The sequence below is a fragment of the Pipistrellus hanaki genome (assembly GCF_964339955.1).
Source record: "Pipistrellus hanaki genome assembly, chromosome: 3".
NCBI lineage: Eukaryota > Metazoa > Chordata > Mammalia > Chiroptera > Vespertilionidae > Pipistrellus > Pipistrellus hanaki.
The window spans coordinates 35,147,764-35,169,679 of record NC_140505.1 but is presented as its reverse complement, the minus strand read 5'-3'; the positions used below and the strand labels follow the sequence as shown (position 1 = coordinate 35,169,679).

The following is a 21,916-nucleotide window of genomic DNA, read 5'->3' as shown; positions in this document are numbered from 1 at the left end:
GTGAACGTCGAGACAGACCCGACAGTCAACAGGACTCATCATCTGATGGCCTTCTCAGATTTCCAATCCAGAGAGGAAAGGCTCAGCATCTCTCCCTGCTTGATGGTCCCTCGAGCTTCCCCGCCTGATGTAACGCATGCTCTCTCGGGAGCTGGGGCAATTCCAGCTGCTACCTGCTGCTGCCTTTTCTTTCTTTTCCGAGGAAAGGATAAACTATTGCTCAACTCCAAACTACAGCTGCAAACACAATCCAGGTCCTCATGCAGGCCCCAACCATTCATTGTTGTCTACATTTCAGTTAAACAAATTGCTCCTACTACTTAAGACAGACACATAAACCAGACTGAATAGTTAGAAAGATCCCATGATTTAATATGGAGCTAATCAAGTATTCTTTGATTCCAAAAGTTAACGTGGAGGAAAGCAAGTACTTCACACAGTTCTAAATGCAAAACATGACAGATGGCTTTGATGGTATCTACCTTAGTCCCACATATTTGAGCATTACTTCACAAAAGGTGGTCAAATAGCCTCACGGGAATACTGAATCAGAAAATTGTGCCTCTTTAACTAATTGCCAGGCCTCACCTGTTACCTCAGACTGTAACAGATGTAATCTTTTGGTGCTCAGGTAACAGGAGATTAAGGCATGATGTGGACCCTAACATCTGGGGGGGTGCCTGTTGGGATCAGGGCCGGGTCCTGGGGAACCAGCAAGAAAGCTGAGTCGGTCTCCCCCTCCTCCTCTCCTGCAGGGCCCATCAGAGACCCTGGAATGCCCAGTTAGTTCCTGCCTTCTGCATGTCTCCATCCTGCCAGGCCTCCCCGCCTCTGAGCAGCTTCCCTCTCTCAGGATCCAAGGTTCCTTCCCACTTCTTCGCTGGGCCACCTGCTCGGCTTCCCCAAACTCCAAGCCCGCGCGCAAGGAGCGCCGGCTGGGTGGCCCCGGCAGTGGCACGGGGCTCCCGGTCGTTCGGCTCAGCAGCCAGCGAGGAGCAGGGATCACTGGCTGCGCTGCAGGGGAGCCGCCTTTCACCCCGGGCGGACGGCCACGCGGCCAGGCTGCGCCCAGCCCTAACCCGCACCGCGGCCAGGCGCGGGGTGGCGCGGGTCCCCAAGGCCAGGTGCCCTCGGCTCCCGGGATCCCCCACGATGAGCTGGAGCAGGCGGGGTGACCACGGCACCGGGTGCAGGGAACTCCGGAGCCGACACGCGGGGCGTGGACAGGGGGAGCGCGCACCCTCCGCGCCGAGCCCTTTGTCCCGCGTGCGGCTTGCGTGCAGCTTACCCTGGGGCGCCCGCGTCCCCGTGACCCCGCTCGCAATCGCGGTCCCGGAGCCAACTCCCCCAGCAGACCCGCCGCGGGGACCGGGCCGGGGGGCGGAGCGGGGACCCCGCGTCCACTCCGCACCCCAACTCTGCTCGCCCCGCGGCGCGCTCCGCCCCACTCGGCCCTGCAGGAGCCGCCCCGCGCGTTACCTGCAAGGAGCCCGGGAGGCAGCCGCATCGCCCTCCCGGGCGCGGGAACTCCCGCCGCTTGGGTCGCCCGCCCGGAGCCGGGCACGGGGAGGGGCCGCCCGCCGCGCCCCCCTCCCGCACGGCGCGCCGCCCGCACCTCCCGCAGCTCCCCACGCGTGCGGGCGCTCACTCACAGACACTCCTGCTCGGCCCGCCCCCTCCCTGCGGCCATTGGCTGCTGCTGCCGTCACTCTCACGCAGCGGCCGTCCCTCTTCAGCCCATTGGCTGATGCACCCGGGACGTCAAGCCCGAAGGCGGTCCGCAGAGAAGGAAGCGCAGGGACTGGACGGCGGGGCGGGAAAGGAGGAAGCGAAGTGGTGGTGGCGGAGTCCCGGCGGGCCGGGGCGGGAAGGGGCGGTCCCGCCCGGCCGGGAGCAGCGGGCTGCGGGCCGGGCCCTCGCGGGTCCTCATTGCTGCGGGAGGCGGGAGGCGGGAGGCGGGAGGCGCGTGCTGTTCCCTGTCGTCGGCCAGCGCCGCGTCCTTTCCCGCATTCTCTCGAGCTGCTTGCAGCCTCCCTGCAGGAAAAGGAGCTGCATCGGAACCACCAGAACTCTAGACTTCTGACTGTCTAGGAGGGGTTACTTAAAACGTGTGTCTCCACTTTCTGCCTCTCAAAACTGGCCTGAAACCGCGTTCTTCCATCCAAGGCCTGGACGCCTTGTTTGAAGCAGGTCCTCATCCAAGGTCCAAGGGTCTTCATGCTCCTGCTGACCCGCGAACCCTGCCCTGGCGAAATCTGCCATCCACCTTCGTGCAGTAATCGTCACTTTGCCTTAAACTCCCAGTCCCAACGGGATTGCCACTCTGCCCCCCCATGACCCCTATTCTCAGATTACTTTGTCTCCTGCTTCAAGACAAAGAGAAACTGTATCCACTTTCCACCTCCAAAACCTACCAACCTACTCTTTTTTTAAAAAAAATATATATTTTATTGATTTTTTTACAGAGAGGAAGAGAGAGGGATAGAGAGTTAGAAACATTCATCAGCTGCCTCCTGCACACCCCCCACCAGGGATGTGCCCGCAACCGAGGTACATGCCCTTGGCCGGAATCGAACCTGGGACCTTTCAGTCCGCAGACTGACGCTCTATCCACTGAGCCAAACCGGTTTCGGCCCAACCTGCTCTTGAAAGCGCAGATTCCAATCTACCCCGCGGTTTTTCCAGTATCACCGAATGCATTCTAACATTAACCTTGATCTCTTGACTGAATCTGTATGATCCACAGCATTTAATCAGTCCGGAGCCTTCCCGGACAATGCGCACCTTCCCCCTGCCACCCTGCCTCTGTCTTACTCTCAGCTGAAGGCGTTGAAAGAGCTGCCTGCCCACATTCTTCTGGTCTCACTTCTTTCACTTCTTGGTTTCACACTTCCAACGAAACTGCCTCTAATAATATCAACAATCACCACATTCAGAGAACAATCTCCTTCCTCAGTTTACCTGATCTCTCAGGGAAATTCATTCTTCCTTCTTAAGGCTCGCACTTCTTTTAGTGATAGCGGTACTCTATCTTTCCCGTGTCCTAGGCTTGCTTATCTGCTTCTCCATGACCTCCAGATGACGTATTTTAAAGGTCTGGGCCCATTCCTTGCACGCCACACCTTTCCCCTGCATGATTTAATGCCAAGATTTTAATCAATATGCCCCACACTTACGATTCTGATCCGTCCTTCTCAGACCTCCAGACCCATGTAACTAGTTTCCTATTCAGCTTCTCCACATGGTTGTGTCACACAACCATCTCGGGTAGAACATAACCAAAAAGGAATCGCAAGCTTTGGCTTCTCACTCCTCTTCCCTGTGGTAAGTGATGGGTTTACCCTTGGCCCCTGACAGATCACCAACATTCTACTTGCTAAATGTCTGTCAAGACTGTCCACTTCTTTCCACTTTCAGCACTACACACAATGCCTTACTGCCCGTGCCTTCCTACACCACATTCAGCGATGTCCCACTGGTGGACTGCGATGGGCCTCCGTGGGGTTATTTACACCATGGAAATGGACAAACATTATGACTCTGATTTGTTTTGTTCATTGTCTCTAGACTTAAGAAAGTGATAGAGAACATGTTAATAATGTAGATCATACTTAACATGTGTTATGCTTAGTGCTGAAACAAAAAGAGTTTAGTTTAATGGGTTTCATCTGTGCAAGGTCGAGACATAGTTTAACAGATCACATATATTGAATGACAATAAGTTTGTTCGGGAAAAGAGCAGATGGAGATGCAATTCCATTTGTGAAATCAGGCCTGGTTGAATGACAAGCATCTGCTGGATGCAGGTACAAGCCTTGGGCAGAAACTAACAAAAGCATTCCATGAGAATCCACCAACTATATGAATTTGCAATAAAAGGTATTTGCACATTTTATCATTATATGTACATTGTGCTAAACATCCTTTATATCAGCAACCATATATACCTTTATTTCTCCCAGAGGACCAACGCTTAAACATTTACTAGTACACTACTGATTGACATCGCTAGAATTAGCACTGTATGGTGAATATAAGTTCTATTTAGTTTTACTATTGTCTTTCAGTTTTCTACAGATAATGCCCTCCTTATTTCCTGATCCCAGGACGATTCACTCTCACTGTGGCCCCTGCTGGCACACCTCTGCTCTCCATTGCTCTTAGATTGAAGGCCCAGATGCTGCTCCATGCCCTGGCCCCTTGCCTGTTGCTCCTGAACCATCTCATGCCCCTGTCAGCTTTTTTTTCTAGGATCAGCCACCTTGGCCTGTTCCGGTCCCACAGCGTCCTGGGCTCCTTTCCATCCTGAGCTGTTCATATACACCTGCAGCATTTCCCCCTGCTCTCCTCCGCAACTCCTTGCTAAGTCTAGTTCATCTTTCAGGTCGCTGCTCAAAGATAAACTTCTCAGAAAAGCCTTCCTTTGGAATAAATCTCTCCAAGCACCCACAGGTCCCTCTTTCTATACTTTCATAGTTCTTATCACAATTGCAACGAACTAACCATGTGCTAACCATTGTATAAAGTCTAGCTCCATCATTCGAGTTCCACAGAGGCAAGGACCATGTCTGTCTCAACTATACCCCCTGCAGTTTGCCATGCCCTCCGCAGAGCAGGCATTCAGAATGTCTTTCTGAGGACAGTCCATTTCTGAAAGTCACACTGCATGTCACTGGCAATGCCGGAGTGAGAATTAGAATCTCCTAACAATACAGTGGTATTCTGTTCTGTAACTGCTGAGCCAGCCAGGATCAAAATGATAACAGGTAAATTACAATCAGGCTTAGTGAGTATCTCATAGAGGAACTAGAAGCTTGGGGAATGAAATTTTGAGCCTTTGGGAAGAGCAGGTAACTACTCTCATCTGTTTGCAGATTTTGGTGGGGTGCTTGAAATATTTTGGCTTCTGGGAAGTCTTAGGTCTCTAGGTAGGGTCCCTAGGCCTGACTGGCGATCAGGGCTGATCGGACCTTCTGGCTGCTGGCTGGAGCTTTCCTTCATTTCACGCTGCTCCCTGGTGGTCAGCACACCATAATGAGTAATTGAACTCCCAGTCTCCTGGTTGAACTCCCGAGGGGACACTTTGCATATTAGGCTTTTATATATATAGCTGTTTAGGAATTTGTGAATGTGCCCAAGGCCCAGCAGGTAAGGGTGAAGAAGGGAGGAAAATAAGAGTGTGTCAGAGCAGTACTTTTCAGAAGCATGGTTCCTGGGCCATGCCAATCCACGAAATGTTTCTTACTGGTCTGCAATCTGCAATGAGATCAGTACACACATTATGAGTCACTAGAAAATTTGTAGCTATTTGATGATGCCTAGGAAATTGATTAATTAATTATTTAGGCTTGTATATTTCTGTGTCTTTGTTTAAATTATGTTTCTTGTTATTTATTTTTACTGTACTTTTAAAAAGTATTGGTCCAGGATGGACTAGAAATAAAAACTTAGAGGTCTTCGCCACAGATGGTTTGAGAAATTTTAGATGAAGGGTTAGTTCTCTAAAAGAAAACATACCTATGTTAGTTATTTTTTTTTTTTTTAATCAATCTTTATTGTTCATATTATTTCAAAGGTTCCTCATTTCTTCCCCCCTCCACCAGGTTCCCACCCCACCCTCCGCCCCCTCCCCATCCCCCATTGTCCTCATCCATAGGTGCACAGTTTATGTTCAGTCTCTTCCTCCCTCCCTTTCCCAGATAGTAAATCCCTTTTCAGATAGTAAATCAATTACTTAGCATTTTCTCATATCAATAATACCTCCACATGCCCAATGATACACTTCACACAAAAGACATTTCCAAATAGGTCAACCAGCCTCATCCAGGCCCCACCCAAGGCACTCACAGATCAACACCCCAGTGCTATACTAACTCGACACATCCAGATCTAAGCCTTCATCACTTGATTCAGCAGACCCTCAAGTTCCCACAAAAGTTTCCAGCCATGTCTGAGAGGCAGCCGTGGGGCAGGGGCAGGCGAGGAGCGAGCTGTTCCGGATCTGGCTGCTCCGGGCCTGGTCTCTGTTGCTCTGGTTCGTTCCACCACCAGCTGCTCCAGGTCTGGTCACTGCTGCTCCCGACCTAGTTGCTCTGGACTTGGCTGCTGCTGCTCCGGGCCTGGCCGCACCCGACCCGGCTGCTCCGGGCCTGGCCTATGTTAGTTCTTGAAAGATTAATAGTTATTGAAAAATCAGATAAATTCTGAAGGTGTCCTAAGCAAATGAATTGGACTGAACAAAAATATGGAGACATGAAAATATATAATACATTTTGGTCGCCTATTGTGCATGAGGAATTGGAGACAGGTGAGCATGAATGGATAATGTTTTGAGCATTAGTATTATTTGCCAAATTTTTCTAGCTCTTTGCTTTTCAGTCACATGGTAGGATTACTTTTCTCCATCCTCTTTGCAATTAAGTATACCTCATGAGTCTGGTTTTGGGCAATGAAATGTGAGCAGAAGAGACGTGTCATTTTTGGATGGAAAATGTAAGGGTCAGATTGAATTTAGCACATGTCATTCCTGCACTGGGGTGATCTTGAAAACATATGTCATTGTAAAGTCTCCATTAGCTTGGGACCTCGAGAAACCAAGGTGGGCAGTTCTCTTCCAACATACAGTGATTTGTAGCACAGAGAAATATACATGCTTTTGTCTGGTGAGCCACTGATATTTTGGGATTGTTTGTTACTGCAGCATATTGTAGTTTATTCTGACTGATATAAGTAAGAAGAAGCTAAATAAGAAAAGCTTCCAGTGCTTTTAAGAAGTAAAGGTAATGAAAAACAATGGAAAGATAAATAAACAGGAAATGACATGTTTTTAGAAAGACCACTCCAGCAGCAATGTAAACAGTGGGTTAGAATGGAGTAAGGTTAGAGGCAGGGAGATTCTAAGCAGATAATTATGGTAGTGCACGGGAGAAGGGCTACTCGTGAAATTAAATATTTGGGGATAAAAAGAAGGGAATTTGGGAAATATTTAGTAACTACAGTTGACAATGCTTAGTGATTGATTATGAGTAGGAAGTGAAGTATAAAGAGAAACCTAGAATGATTTCCACATTGATTTTTAACCGATAGGGCCACTTACAAGGCAGCAAATACAGAAGGAAGAGGCTTTCGGGGCATGTGGACTAGTGGTCAGTTTGGCATAAACAGAGTTTGATAATCAGGGCTCACTGTATGCAGTCTTCTTTCCCTAAGTCACATGAGGAGGGGATTGTTCATGTTTGACAATTTGGAGGTCCTATTGAGAGAAGGATAGATAGCAAACAGTGCTTTTTAGCTGATGGCACTTGGAAGGGATAAAGTGTTAAGGGGGAATTTTATTTGTAACACAAGAAATATTTTGTTTGTATGCTGAGAATTAAGAATCAGAAGAGAGAAAGAGGTTGAAGATAAAATAGAAAAAATATATATGTGTATTATATCTATCATGGTGTCCGAAGAACTAAGAAGAAAATGTAATTCACAGTACAGGTTAGAATAGATTACCCCCCCCCCCCCTTGAGCTAAAGTTAATGATACTAAAGAACATAAACATCCCATTCATGTATTATTTACTTTTTCGGAAACATCTTACATTTTCATTGATTCACCCGAGTTAAACAAGTTAGCTAACTACTCTATCTTTTAATTAGCTAGCTACTTTTTTTTTTAAAAAAAGATGTTGATTTTTAAAAGGAGAGGAAGGGAGAGGGAGAGATAGAAACATCTATTAGGGAGAATCATTGATTGGATGCCTCCTGCATGTCCTGCCCCCTACTAGGGATTGAACCTGCAATCCAGGCATGTGCCCTGAACTGGAATTAAACAGGTTTGTGATCATCTCTATTTTTTTTTAATTTATTATGCTCTCACATAATTGTCCTTACTTCCCCATTCCCATCCCAAACTCCTCCCTAGATATGCCCCCCCCCCCCAACCCCCGTTGTCCATGACCACTGGCTAGGCCCATATGTATGCACACAAGTCCTTTGGTTGATCTCTTTCCCTTACCCCCATCCGCTCTTACTTTCCCTATGAGGTTTGAGAGTCTGATCACTGCTTCTCTTTCTCTGGGTCTGTTTATTTTGTTCATTTCCTCCAGATGTGTGAGATCATGTGATCCAAGAAATACCCTTGTAAGAACCTAAACTGCAACAAGCCATAATGGTTATGCTGAGAGGCAAATGAATCATTCTGTAGTGAGTTCCTTTCTGGGCCAACAGTTCTTTTGAGTCCCAATTTCAATGCCAGATAGTTCCTTTTGTGTACATGCCAGACATGATATTTCAGATCTGGTTGGTGGACAAATGGTAATGCAGGTCCGCCCGTCTCTGGTTTGGTCCTGGGTATCCTTCAGCAACCCACAGCTGCTGTCTGCTGGTATGCTGAGGCGTCGTCAGCATCTTCCATCTTTGAATAGTGTCTCTTCTGTCTTCATGGCTGGGGCGCTTCTGTCTATTCCTCTTTGTTACAGGATTTCAGATGATCTCGGAGTTGTTTTCTGAAAATATACAAACATATTCTTGACTAAAAGTTAAAGGGATATTTTCTTTAAATTTGATTTGGGATTCTTTTCCATTTTTTCCCCCCAAATGATTTTCCCCTGGCTTGTTTTGTCACTACGTGTGTATTTTCATGGGTATCTTGCTATTAGTGTTTCGAATGAAGGTTAATTTTCTAAAGCACAAATATTTTAGATGTAAATTATTCTCAGGATATTTTTCCTTACATGATATTCTTCCACTGTCACCCCCGATCATCTCTATTTTTAGAATTCCCAGATTTCTCAAGAGCTGTTGAGAATTATTATAGGTCAATCAATATTTGTTAAGTGTAGATTTTTAAAAATAAATATAAAAAAGATTTTGGAGAAAAATTCTAAATGGTTTTAGTTGCTTAATCTTAAAACATTATATTTTACATAGTATTTCTATAAATTTTCATTTCAGTGTGCATTTTCAACGCTAGGTGTTTTATAATAAATTAAGCAAACAGGCTTGTGGAGCTTATGTAGTTATATTTGAATCTAAACTTTAAGTTCTGAAATAACTGGGAAAACCATCATGATGATAGAAGAGGAAGTAAAAGAGTAGTGCTCACCGAAACCACTTTGGCTCAGTGGATAGAGTGTCGGTCTGCGGACTGAAAGGCCCCAGGTTCGATTCCAGTCAAGGGCATGTACATTGGTTTCGGGCACATCCACAGTAGGGGGTGTGCAGGAGGCAGCTGGTTGATGTTTCTAGCTCTATATCACTGTCCCTTCCTCTATGAAAAAAATCAATAAAATATATTTAAAAAGAAAAGAAAAGAAAAGAGTAGTGCTTACTCTATGCCAATAGTGTTCTGAGAACATTATGTGTATCAGTTAATTTGGTCCATACAACACCTTATAAGGTAGACCTACTATTATTGTCCCCTTCTATAGATGTGAACCCTGAGGCACAGAGAGGTTAAGTCACAGCTGTATGTTGTGTGAGGCAGTCTGTCTGGGAAAGGGTCATGATTTAACCAGTTCACTCTCTTGCCTCTACACGTCCTGGGATGGACATCAATCAAGAATTATACAAAATCCTTCTCAAAACCTGCATCTTTATCTCTGCAGCCTTTCTTCTTTCTCAGTCATCCTTTGTCCTACCCCCAGCATCTTGCTCTCTTCTCTTTATGCCAGTTGTCTCATTTTAACTATCTATTTAAAATAAATGGCATGATAACATAATAGTTAATAATAAAATAGTTCACCTTAATGGATAGCTTAGTATGTGTCAGGCATGTAATATACGCTTTCTTTCATGGATTATTTTTATTTGACCCTAATGACCCCTTGGGGTGTGCTATTCTTGTTGATTTTATAGATGAGGAAGTTGGATCTTAGAGATGTTAAGCAGCTTGCTCAAGGTCATGCATAAGTCAAGGGCAGAGCTGAAATTGGCACTGGGCAACATGGCACCAGATCCCAATGTTCTGAATCGTTACTCAAGGTAGCCTTCCATTTAATTACTGTTTTTTCAAACTTCTGTTTTTCTCCTTCAAAATACAAAGTCTTCCTAATATTCTCCTTTTCCTTGGGTTTATAAATTCTTGCTATTTAGCTCAAGTTTTATTATCTTTGTGCAGACCAATACCCTCCTGCCTACTATTTTTAGTAATAAGCTGTTCTTCCATAATTATAATTTAAAAAAACAACACAAATTATACTTACATTGTTGTGATTCTCATGGGATTTGAAGGGCATGCTAGTACCTTGTGATTAAGAAATTTTCTTTGGCCTTTTGTTCATACGTTTGCCTACCTGTTGCCTGGCTTTTTTTGTTCATATCTTTTTCTTTCTTCTTTGACCTCCTGAGTGCTTCCCACTTACCCTTAGAACCAAGTTCAAGAAGCACTTTCTCTAATCTCCAGGTAGAATTCCGAATGCCCACTCTTGGGTCCTCCGTGGATCCCACAAAGCTGTGAGAATCTAACTTTTTAATTTTCTTTCAGAGAATTGTTTCTTTCACTATGATATGAATGGTATCTGATTCCCTTTCTATGTCTCCAGGGCTCAATACAGTTGAAACTAAAAAAGAAAAGAAAAAGAAAAAAAAAGTGTTTGTTGAATTTAATTTGATTTTTCAAATTCAATACCACTATCTATGAGGAATACTCTAGTGTGTATAGGGATCTAAGCATGGGGGAGAAAATACCAAGGCGGGTATGATCTTAACTATTCCAAGGACGGTCACCTTCTGTGCTCGTTTAAGCACAATTAAAACTATAACAGATACGAGTTGGAAGGAGATTTGCCTCAATTTAAGAACTAACTTTCTAATAGTTAATATATAAAATGGAACAGGCTACCTTAAAAGCAACCATGAATTCCCCATCAAGTAAAGTCTTCAAGGACAGGCTGAACAAACCAATGACAAGTGTACTGAGAAAGGAATTCTTTTCTGTATTCAGACACTGAATAAGGTGTAACCTCACAAGGATGTCTTGACCCTGACAATTATGGTTGCTGTTAAAGAATAATTTCCAAAAAAGTTGAAAACATGTCTCCCATAGATGTTAGCATAAAAATATTTTATTCTACTAGAAAGATGATAAAACTAGTTCAATAAAATGAGAGGAGTAGGTATTAACTCCAGAAAAGACATTCTGATGTAGCTTTGCTGAGTTTGACATAAAACTGGTTAATGCCCTTGGATCTGCTTTGACTCCCGGTGCCCCTGTGAATGAGTGATTCCACAATGTCCAGCCCTCAGCAGCCCTCCTATGGCTTCCTCCATGGAATCCCTACATTTCATACTTGGTCCTCCTCTTTTCCTGGTGCCTTCTATATTCCCAGCATCATTGCTTTTCCCAAAGACCCCTGCCTTCTCACAAATGCCTGATGTAGGACAGCTTCAGGTTTGCCATTTTTGCCTCTAGCAATGGATTAGGCTTAATTTGCTCTTGGACACACTTGTTCAGCTTTCACGGTAGCCCCACACCTTTCCTCCAGCACCATGTCGGAGGCTGTCCTACAGGGCAATAAAACTGTGGCCTTTAGGATTATCCTTTTTACCATACAGACATTTTTCACATCTCTGCTGCACGAGGCTTACAAGTTCACATGGGACTTTACAGACATAGAACTCTTACTGAAGAGTCAGTAGAGCAGGCAAATGACAGGCTCTGGAGACTGTGCGGGCAATCTGCGCCATGTTTCTCACCCAGCTTCTGGTGGTGGCCGGCAATATTTGCTGCTGCTTGCCTTGTAGACGCATCACTAATCTCTGCCTCTGTGTTCACATGGGATTTTTCCCCTGTGTGTCTGTCTGTTTCCCTGTCTTCAATACAAGGACACCAGTCCGGTTGGATTTAGGGTGCACTTTTCTTCAGTATGACCTCATCTTAACTAATGACTTTTGCCAAGGCCCTATTTCCAAATCAGTTCACATTTCGAGGTTCTGGGAAGGGCATACATTGGGGTGGGGGTACTATTTAAACTAGTACACCCAGTAAGATAGTAAAAGGAAATGTCACCTACTTAACCTACTTTTTTTAAGCCTTATTTTCAAGTTTTAAGGACTTTTTCTTAACAGTGGCAGACACATGCCTTTCCCGTCTCTCAATTGATGTCTCATGTATTTCAATGGTAGTCATCCAGCTGAGGTCAGCTCTCTATAGATGGTTATAATTAACACAAAGGAAGATACTAATTATGTCTAATAAAAACGTAAGGTGTAGATCACCTAGAAATGCTTGACTGTAATGATAAGAAAGAAAAAAGCTTAATTTCCAGCGCAGGTCTCAGGTCACTGTGTTACTATTTTGGGAGAAATCATTTTCATGAGCTGTTTTGGTGCCTAACATGTTCCAGGAATTATTAAGGCCGATTCAAGGAGATAGGTCTTGGCACACATTATGAACAGAGGATGGGATTTTAAGTTACACAGGCAGCTTCAACTGCCCTCCTTTTCTGTTCAAATGGAAGCTTTTTAATACGATATCTAGTTAGGCAGAATTTTGGATTTCATAGCAGAGAAGTTGCTAGCACTTGTCTAGTATAGCCGCTGTAGCAAGTCTCCTTAGAATAGAGATTTTGGGGGTGGGGCAGGGTGGGTAAGGGAGTCACTTTAACCATCCCCTAGTGGGGACCATTACCCATGGTAATTTAACAGAAACTATTTGAGATAGGTTTTGCTCCAAAACTCTGAGTTAAGCGGTGGGTAGATTTGAGTGGAAAGGGTCTGAGATTCACCTTCCACCCTTTAACCACTGAGATTCCACTTTCTTGAGGCTTTTCTGATGAGTCGTCAAGCTGACCTTGACATAGATAAAGTCAGTTGATGGGAAAGGTCACCTAGGCTTCAAGTGGAAACTCATTTATCTATTCATCTATCTGTCTGTCGTCTGTCTATGTAGGTGGGAGGTATCTGGGCTGGTGAACTATGCTCAGCACAAGCTTCAAATATTTGTTGCCTTCTTACATCTAACTGGTCTGGCAGAGTTTCATGCTGGGGGAAAAAAAAAAGGTTGAGCATGTGGTTGAACTAAATAAAGGTGGTATAACCTTAAGATCCAAGTGTAGGGCACTCCTGTATCTGAAACCATGAGCCATAACAACCAACCGGGCATCCATCAGCATGGTGGTAGATCAGAAAGATGGTGCTGGGCTTGATCTGCAAAACTTAGAGTTCCTCTGCCTGTTCCTTTGGGGCTGAGTAATTAAACTTTGGATTTTTGGCAGGTGTAAGGAAGCTTTCCAGAAGGAGATAAATGAACTTTCTGATAAATAGGGCAGGTGAGAGCTCAAGCAAGACATCAGCAAAACTAAAAGTGATAATGACCTCAGTTTTCTCCCAGGTTGATAAAATGGCTCAATCAATTTCAAGGCAGTTAGGGACATTTTTGCCTGACTAGAAATCACCCCCAGGTAAATGATTCTTTCCTTTTTCCCTTCTTTATATAAAAACTTTGGCTTGCTGCCTAGAATTGTGTTAGTCTTATTTCTGGAAAAAACATTCAAAAGAATTAGAGAGAATAATTTCATTTAAAACAGATGATAACACACATTCTGTTTATTTTCTCTTGGCATTTGCCAAAGCGCACTTCATGGTATTCTAATTATCTACAAACATTCTGCAGCACACCAATTTTTTTTCCTTCTTTTTGTTGACTTGCCAAAAAAAAAAAAAGTATACTTTGAATTTATTCACTATTGTGTTGATTGTTGTCATTTTTTAAAATTGACAATCTAAGGGAAAAGAGGTAAGTGCCCCTCACTAAATAGTCAGGTATTGCATGCTTTAAAATCTCTTGAGGCACACCACTGTGCACCTTGTGGGTACTGCACACCAGTTGAAAACTGCTGCCCTTAATTGATTAGAGTCTTGTCCTGATACACCAAGGTTATGGGTTCCATTCTCGGTCCTGACATACAAAAATCAACCAATGAATGCATAAATAATTGGGACAACAAATCGGTTTCTCTCTCTATCCTTTTTCTCTTTAAAAGTCATTGGAAAAAAAGAAAATTGTTGCCCTAAAGGAAAGTAACCTTGCCTGAAATAATCCACTCATTTAACTGCCTTGTCCCACACTTCCTTGGCCTATAAGACCCTTCCATTTTGTAAGGCTTCTCAGAGTTCCTTTCTATTTGCTAGATGAGGTGCTGCCCAATTCATGAATAATTTAATAAAGTCAGTAATCTCTTTAAGTACTATGTTGTATTTTTGTGCTTTAACAATATAAATACATACTAAACATGTTCTGCAATTAACATCATTGCTCAATAATTTGTCACAGACACTTTTTCAGCTCCTTAAATCTAGATCTAGAAATCACTTATGTTCATTGGAGTTTATCACATTGTCTGTACTATAATTTAGGGCCATTGGGTGTCTTGATTTTTCATCATTATAAACAATGCTGAACATCTTTTGCCTACATTTTTCACATTTTGTTAATGATTACCTTAAGGAAAATTCCAAAAACATTTCTAGAAAAGTCATAGCCATTTATGTTTCCTGCAACAGTTTGCAGAAGCCTATTTCTCAATACCTTGCCCAATGGATTTTGTCTGTATATTTAATCTCTGCCAATCTTCTAGGCATAAAAGTTTAACTTTGTTTTAAAAATATTATCAGTAAAGTATTTAAAATTTTAAAATTCACCCTCACTAGTTTGGCTCCGTGGATAGAGCATTGACCTGCAGACTGAGAGGTCCTAGGTTCAATTCCTGTCAAGGGCATGTACCTTGGTTGTGGGCACATCCCCTATAGGAGGTGTGCAGGAGGCAGCTGATTGATGTCTCTCTCTCATCGATGTTCCTAGTTCTCTATCCCTTTCTCTTCCTTTCTGTAAAAAAAAATCAATAAAAAATATTTAAAAAAATATTTAAAATTCATGGTTGCAGTTTTACTCCATAATATCCCTTATTTTAAATATTTCTATTTTTCTTATTCATGATGACTATTTGTGTAACTTAAGATAATACTGCTTTATATACGTACTTATTTATAAGCCTTAGAGATCATATTTATGTCCATTTGGACATGTGTTTTCATGGTCTTTTCTGCCTCTATTTTTCTGCCTCTACTCCTGCTCTATTTATTTTATCTCACATTAATCCAGAGCTAAAAGTCAATATTTGTTTGGATTTTTAAACAAGTCCACACACACAAAGCTTCCATAAACAATGTACATCCCCCAAAGAGATCAGAGATAAGTTTATATTGATGCAAAGCAAACGGGGGCATGGAAGACATTCCCGTTTTCCCCAGCTCCATCAGCTGCCTGTGGTTAGTTACACAGGGCAGCCAGCTGTTTGCCATTCTCCCCGCTAGGAGGTGGCCTTCATTTCCCCTCCCTCTGATTCTGGGCTGGCCCACGACAGCTCCAACAATAGAATGCAGTGGACACTAACTGGAGTCTTTTTTCTTTGAGGACTGGCAACTTCTTCTTCCTCTCTCTCATAATGCTGGTCCTTGGGATATCTCCTCTTGAACTTGGCCACCATGGTGTGAGAAGCTCCAGATGACATGTACCCACCCCAAATCCCAGCTAACTGCCTGCATCCACTGCCAGCCATGCAGGTGAGCCATCTTGAACATTCTAGTCTAGTTGAGTACCCAGCTGTTTGTAGTTTCAGCTACCTGTGATAATGTGGAAATGGGAAAATATATCTAATGTACTTATGGATTTGGCCTAAGGAGATGTCCATTGAGCTCCTAGATGTCTTCTGACCCAGATCACATCATGTGGGGCAAAATAAATGCCCAGGTGAGTCCAGACTTAGGGTGGGCTGCTGGAGAGCAATACATACCTGAACCAGCTGCCCGCCCCCCCCACCACTCCCACTGTGTTTATCCTTCAGCTCATCCCAGCATCACCCTTTTATACTGGCTCCTCAGCCATTCTCTCCCCATCTCTAGTTCTCTCTGCCACCATCATCACTTCTCTTTCTTTCAAGGGGCAAACTAGCCAAATTCCTCCTCTAGTTTCATTGAAAATATCTTCCCCCACCCTGAAAATGTTATGCCTACTGAGCCAGGTTCTCAGCATTCTTCCAAATAAAGTCAGTTCTCTCTCAAAGGAGGACAGTGATGAGTGACATTTTCTCCACCGATGAACCATGCAGAACCTACCCTCATCACTTCTCCTGCATCCACAGCTGAGAGAACTTCTCATTCTGTTCCTTTTCTGTGCTCTCCCCTTTTCTTTTTCTGTCTTTTTAAAAAAAAATTATTTTTATTTTTCTGTCTCCTTTTCTCCCCCTCAGTCCTTTGTTCATCAGGAGGAGACTAAAAATATAAACTGTCAATGATGAGATACCCTGTTGTTCTGTCCAGTCACTATTCCAATCCCAAGAAACAAATTATCTCACTGCAGAACTGTGCACCCAGAATCTCTAAATAAGTGTTAGATGATGGGGGAAATGAATTACTCAGTTAATCAACCACATTTGTTAAGCACTTTTGTTTTGGAAGGCACTTAGCTAACGAAGGGCGAAGCGATAAAAAAATATATTATATCGGTTCCCCACTTTATTTCCTCTCTTACTGCTGCTCTCCGTACCATGTGTACATGGAAGTAACTCTCATTCTAGTCTATAAATTCAAACATATTCACTGAGCACCCCTGATGTACCAGGCACCATAGCAGGACCCCTTTCGGAGGCTTCCTTCTGCTCTTGACTCTGTCCTTGTTTCCTAGAATTGCTGAAACAGTGTACCACAAACTGCATGGCTTAAAAACGATAGATACGTATTCTCTTGTAGTTATGAAGGCCAGGACTCTGAAATCAAGGTGTTGACAAGAGCGTTTTCCTCCTGTAGCCTCTAGTGGAGGACACTTCCACGCCTCTTCCAGCTCCTGGCAGTGCCAGAAGGTCCCTGGCTTGGGACAGCATCATTCCAATCTCTGCCTCTGTCGCCACATGACTGTCTTCTCTCTGTGACTGTCTGTATCCAAATGCTCCTCTTTTTATAAGGACACCAGTTGGATTAGGGCCCACCTGATTAGAGTACTCCAGTGTGAACTCATCTTAAACTTGATTACATTGTCAAAGACCGTAGTTCCCAAAAAGGTCCTATTCACAAGCACTGGGGGTTAGGACTTCTATGTGTGTGTGGGTGTTTTGCTTTTGGTGGTGCTGGGGAGGACAACACAGTTCAACCACAACATTCTTTTTAAAAAATATATATTTTATTTATTTTTTACAGAGAGGAATGGAGATGGACAGAGTTAGAAACATCGATCAGCTGCCTCTGGCACACGTCCTACTGGGGATGTGCCTGAAACCAAGGTACATGCCCTTGATCAGAATTGAACCCAGGACCTTTCAGTCCACAGGCCATCTATCCACTGAGCCAAACCAGCTAGGGCTCAACTCACAATATTCTTATTTTCTCTTTCTCTTTCACTCTAAACATCACCTCTCCTCTATGCCCCATCCTATACAATAAAAGGCTAATATGCAAATTGTCCCCTCAACTGAGAGTTAGACCAGGAGTTCAGCCCCACCTGGCTAACCACCTGCAGCCTCTCCCCTCAGCTGGTCCTGCCCTGAAGGTCACCTACACCCTGATTGGGGGCAGGGGCCAGCCGACCAACCTCCTACAGGGACACCCTTCCCCCCACCCCAGGCTTGCCCCCAATCGGCTCTCTTGCCCCATCGGGGGCAGGGCTGGCCCGCCAACTGCCCAAGGCCCCTCCCCCCAGCTGGCACTGCCCTGAAGGCCCTCTACACCCCTATCAGGGGGCAGGGCTGGCCAGATCCCACAAGTGAACAAATTCGTGCACCAGGCCTCTAGTTTTCTATAACTTTCTCCCCTTTTCTTTCCACATCTGTACCCTCCATCCTCATCCCTTTCACCTCAGACCAGTTCCACCTTGGTTTCCAGCTGCATAGCAAACCCTATATCTCTCTTAGTGGTGATGCTGGCTGCCTTGAAGGTGAGTCAGAGGGGCTGAGGGTACAAAGAAGGGAGAGGGGCTTAGGTAAATGTCTCTATGGTAACAAACATCTTGGCAGTTGCTTTCTCACTCCTACTCTCCCAGTGTCCAGCAATCTTGAATATACCACCCACTGGTAAACTCTCTGGAAGGAAAGGGCTGAGAAAAAAGAAGGGAGATAAGAGTGAAGAAACTCTCTAGGTAATTATAGCAGGCAATTAATCTAATTAAGCAAATATTATTCAACCATTTCATAATACCCAGAATGTTATTGGGTTTTCATAAAGTGCAGCAATATATTTCTCAATAAGTAGAAAAAGATTACAGCTCTTAACTTTGGCAATAAAACTGTTAATAAATCCTTCAACTCCATCTCGCCCATTTTATATTTCCCCTTGTGGGTCCTGCCTTTAGTCGCATGGGGCTTGCTACTGAGCAACACATGGTGCCTAATCATGAGTGGTTCCAATTAGAGCGACCACGAGAGCTGATTCATGTAAGTCAGAGCGAGAAGCTAAGGGACTTACGTACACAAATTTGGTTTCTCCTAAGAACTCTCTTCTTGGCTTGCTGAGGGCTGCCTTCTCACAGTGTCCTCAGGTGGTCTTTCTTCCGTGTGCCCCTCCGGTGTCTCTCTGTGTCCAAATGTCTTTACACAGAAACCAGCATAATTGGGTTAGGGCTTTTCCCTCCCATGAGTAGCTTCCCCATTAAGTCCTCTCAGGGCCCCACCTTAGAGAGTAGGAATGTGTCTGGGGAACAGAAAGAGCTCACTTTAACGGCAGTGAAGAAAGGTAAGTTGGGCAAAGGTGAAGAGGGCTTTAAATGTCAGGCAAGGCATCGGTGACCTATTCTCTGGGGGACGAAATGTCACTCGTAGTTTTTTTTTTAAATTTATTTTATTTATTTTTATTGATTTTTTTACAGACAGTAAGAGAGAGGGATAGAGAGATAGAAAGAGAATCATCGACCAGCTGCCTCCTGCACACCCCCTACTGGGGATGTGCCCACAACCAAGGTACATGCCTTTGACGGGAATCGAACCTGGGACCCTTCAGTCCGCAGACCGAAGCTCTATCCACTGAGCCAAACCAGATTTGGCATCACTCGTAGATTTTCAACTGTGAATCAGCCTGTGAGTGACGGGGATTAATGAATGAACTGCAGTGAAGGAAATCTGGAGGCAATAAGCCAGCTAGAAGGTACTTTAATAATCCCAAGTTACCAAAGGCTGAACATAGGTTTGCAGGATGTGACAGCAGGAAGTGAGGGATGGGGACACAGTGAGAGGAATTTGGGAGGCTGTATTGGCACAATGTGGAAACTACCACTGAGGGCGAGGAAGAAGGCACCAAAGCTGATGCCACGTGCTGAGTCTTGGTGTGTGGGGAGATGGGGTGCCATGGACAGAAATCAGAAACAGAAAGAAGCAATGATGAATTCGGTCCCAGTTACAGCCTGCCACACTGAAATCACATATGTTAACCCGGAATTAATATTTTCTTTCCCTTGCATGTTTCATGATTTATCTTTCAGGAGCAGACAATCCTTTCCAAGTCATCGTTTTGCGTACTGCTTAGGTCATTATGGCTTAACTGGTGTTTGATCATTTTTAGCCTCAGTTTTTTAACTTCAAGGGAGAGTTTTGGGGAGGGGGAAGAGACACGGAGAGGGAGGTGGTGGTGGAAGATCTCATTGTGATGACAGCAAGGTTCGCAGAGCTCTGTGCTGCTTGCTTTTACAGGTTCTTGAATGACATGCATTGCATTTAGATAACAGCTAATGCCAGCTGAGCAGCGAGCTGTGAGAACTGAGCTGATAAACAGTTACAATAAACAGTAAGGCTTATTTCACATAATAAGCCAGTCAAAGAAAGACACATACCATATGATCTCATTATATGTGGAATCTAATGAACAAAATTGATGAACGAAATGGAAAAAGGCATGGATACATGGAACAGACTGACAGACGTCAGAGGGGAGGGGGGTTGGAGGATTGAATGAAAGAAGGAGGCGGGATTAAGCACAAAATCCAAAAATGAAAACATATATGCATAACCTATAGACTCAGACAACGGTGTGATAATAGCCAGAGGGAAACGGGGTAGGGGAGACATGCAGAAGTAGGCAAAGGTGAGGGAGAGAGACTTTGCTTGGGGCCATGAGCCCAGGATGCAGAATGCAGATGATGTTTTGTTGAGTTATACCCTTGAAACCTGTATGGTTTTTGTGAACCAATGTCACCCCAATAAATTAAACAAAACAACAACAACAACAAAAGCAAAAATGGTAGGACCGAGTTTACTGCACATTTTAAAAACGAATGATATCCTTCTTCGTGATCCTACAGTACACTCATCATTCTGCTCCTGAATTTTCAGGCTCAGAAATTCTGAACAATAAAGACAATATAACCATAATGATGATTCAGATGATTTAGGTATCACTGAAACCATTTTTCTTACAGACACGATACTTAGCTTTATTGTCCCTGTTATCTGAGATTGCATTTTGCTTGAGAGTACGAGCCCTTGTACTAAGAACTGGGAAACACTCAAAAGGCGCTCACATTTAATTGAAACCCAAGTTAAATGTACCACCCCGGAGCAGAGACAGCACCGTTGCTGTTAGTGCATCCGGGGTTTATGGCTCTCCAAATTTCCACGTTCTTTGTATTAGAGGAGGTGCTGTGCCATAGCAGCAACTCTCTGTGGGGATCCCCGGAAAAATCTTGTATTTGGAAAATGAAGACCAAACCACGGAGGGATGGTGCCTTAATTAGTTTAATCATTCATGAGTTGATTTAGTCCCACCAACATTTTTTTAAAAAAATCCACAGCCAAGGATATGTTCATATTGAGTTTTTAGAGAGTGTGAAGGGAGGGAGGGAAGGAGAGAGAGAGAGAGGGAGAGAGGAACATCGACTAGTTGCCTCCCATACATGCCCTGACCAGGGACCAAACCTGCAGTCTTTGGGTGTACAGGTCGATGCTCCAGCTGAGCCACCTGGCCAGGGCTAGACCCACTAACATTTCTGGACACCTACTATGTGTTAGGCATAAGGCTACACACTAAACATTGGAGATCCACCTATGAATAATGAGGCATGATCCCTGTTGTGGAAAGACTTACAGGCCAGGTGGGATCACAGTAAGGTGACCAGACGTCCCGTTTTTGGCGGGACAGTCCTGATTTTTAACAATTTGTCCCGCGTCCCTCGGCGTTTTTAAAAAGTGCCGATTTTTGGAAAGAATGCACGACAAGCCAGGGAATGGCAGGAGAACGGGAAGGGAATATGCGGTTTTCCGCGGCCATGTGGCTATTTAGCCAGGATATGAGTTTTATATTATTTTTGTTAATTTTATAATGTTAAACTTTAATAATAACAAATAATTGTTGAGAAGTGATTATCGAGAACTGCTTATCAAAGTTCGCATTGTTGATCAGTTGTTAGAATTCGACCACCATTGTTTGGACTTAATGAACAATGGCATTTTTGGGGTTGGCAATGACGAAAACATTTTGTAACTGTCTCTCAGACGATACACATCGTACTGCGTGCTAGTAAGCTAGTTAAACAAGTGATGGCATTACAAATCAGCTATTCAGATAATTTAGGTAAGTAATTTATTTATTTATTTCATAAAAATATTTTTGTTGTTCCATATAGACCAAATTTTTAATCAAGAACCCCCCCGCCCCTCCCGGTCAATGGTGTCCCGCTTTACCAATGTTAAAATCTGGTCACCTTAGATTAGAGACATCAGAAATGGATAATTTCCGCCTAGAGTGGTGTGGTACACGGAGTTCTCCCTGGGCTGCAGAGGGGTGGGGATGTGGCTGAGGGTTAGGGCGTCTTCCCTTTCTCCATGATAAAGCTCTCCCACTCTCCTGCCTGCCTTGGAGTCTCCCTGAAATGCAAGTGATAGTGGCTGCCTCCCTGCCACTTAAGCTCTGAATAACTAACTAGTCTTCGCCTGTGCTCACCTGTGTGGCCTTTG

At 44.1% G+C, this 21,916-nt stretch overlaps 1 protein-coding gene across 1 annotated transcript in view; it reads right to left on the bottom strand.

Moving 5' to 3' along the window:
• Positions 1-1,664, bottom strand: part of TMTC4 (transmembrane O-mannosyltransferase targeting cadherins 4) — a 60,814-nt gene extending 59,150 nt beyond the window's left edge. The window contains exon 1 of the mRNA XM_084880265.1: positions 1,480-1,664. The gene's annotated coding sequence lies outside the window, so the exon portion shown is untranslated. The remainder of the gene's footprint in view (positions 1-1,479) is intronic.
• Positions 1,665-21,916: the final 20,252 nt, after the last annotated feature.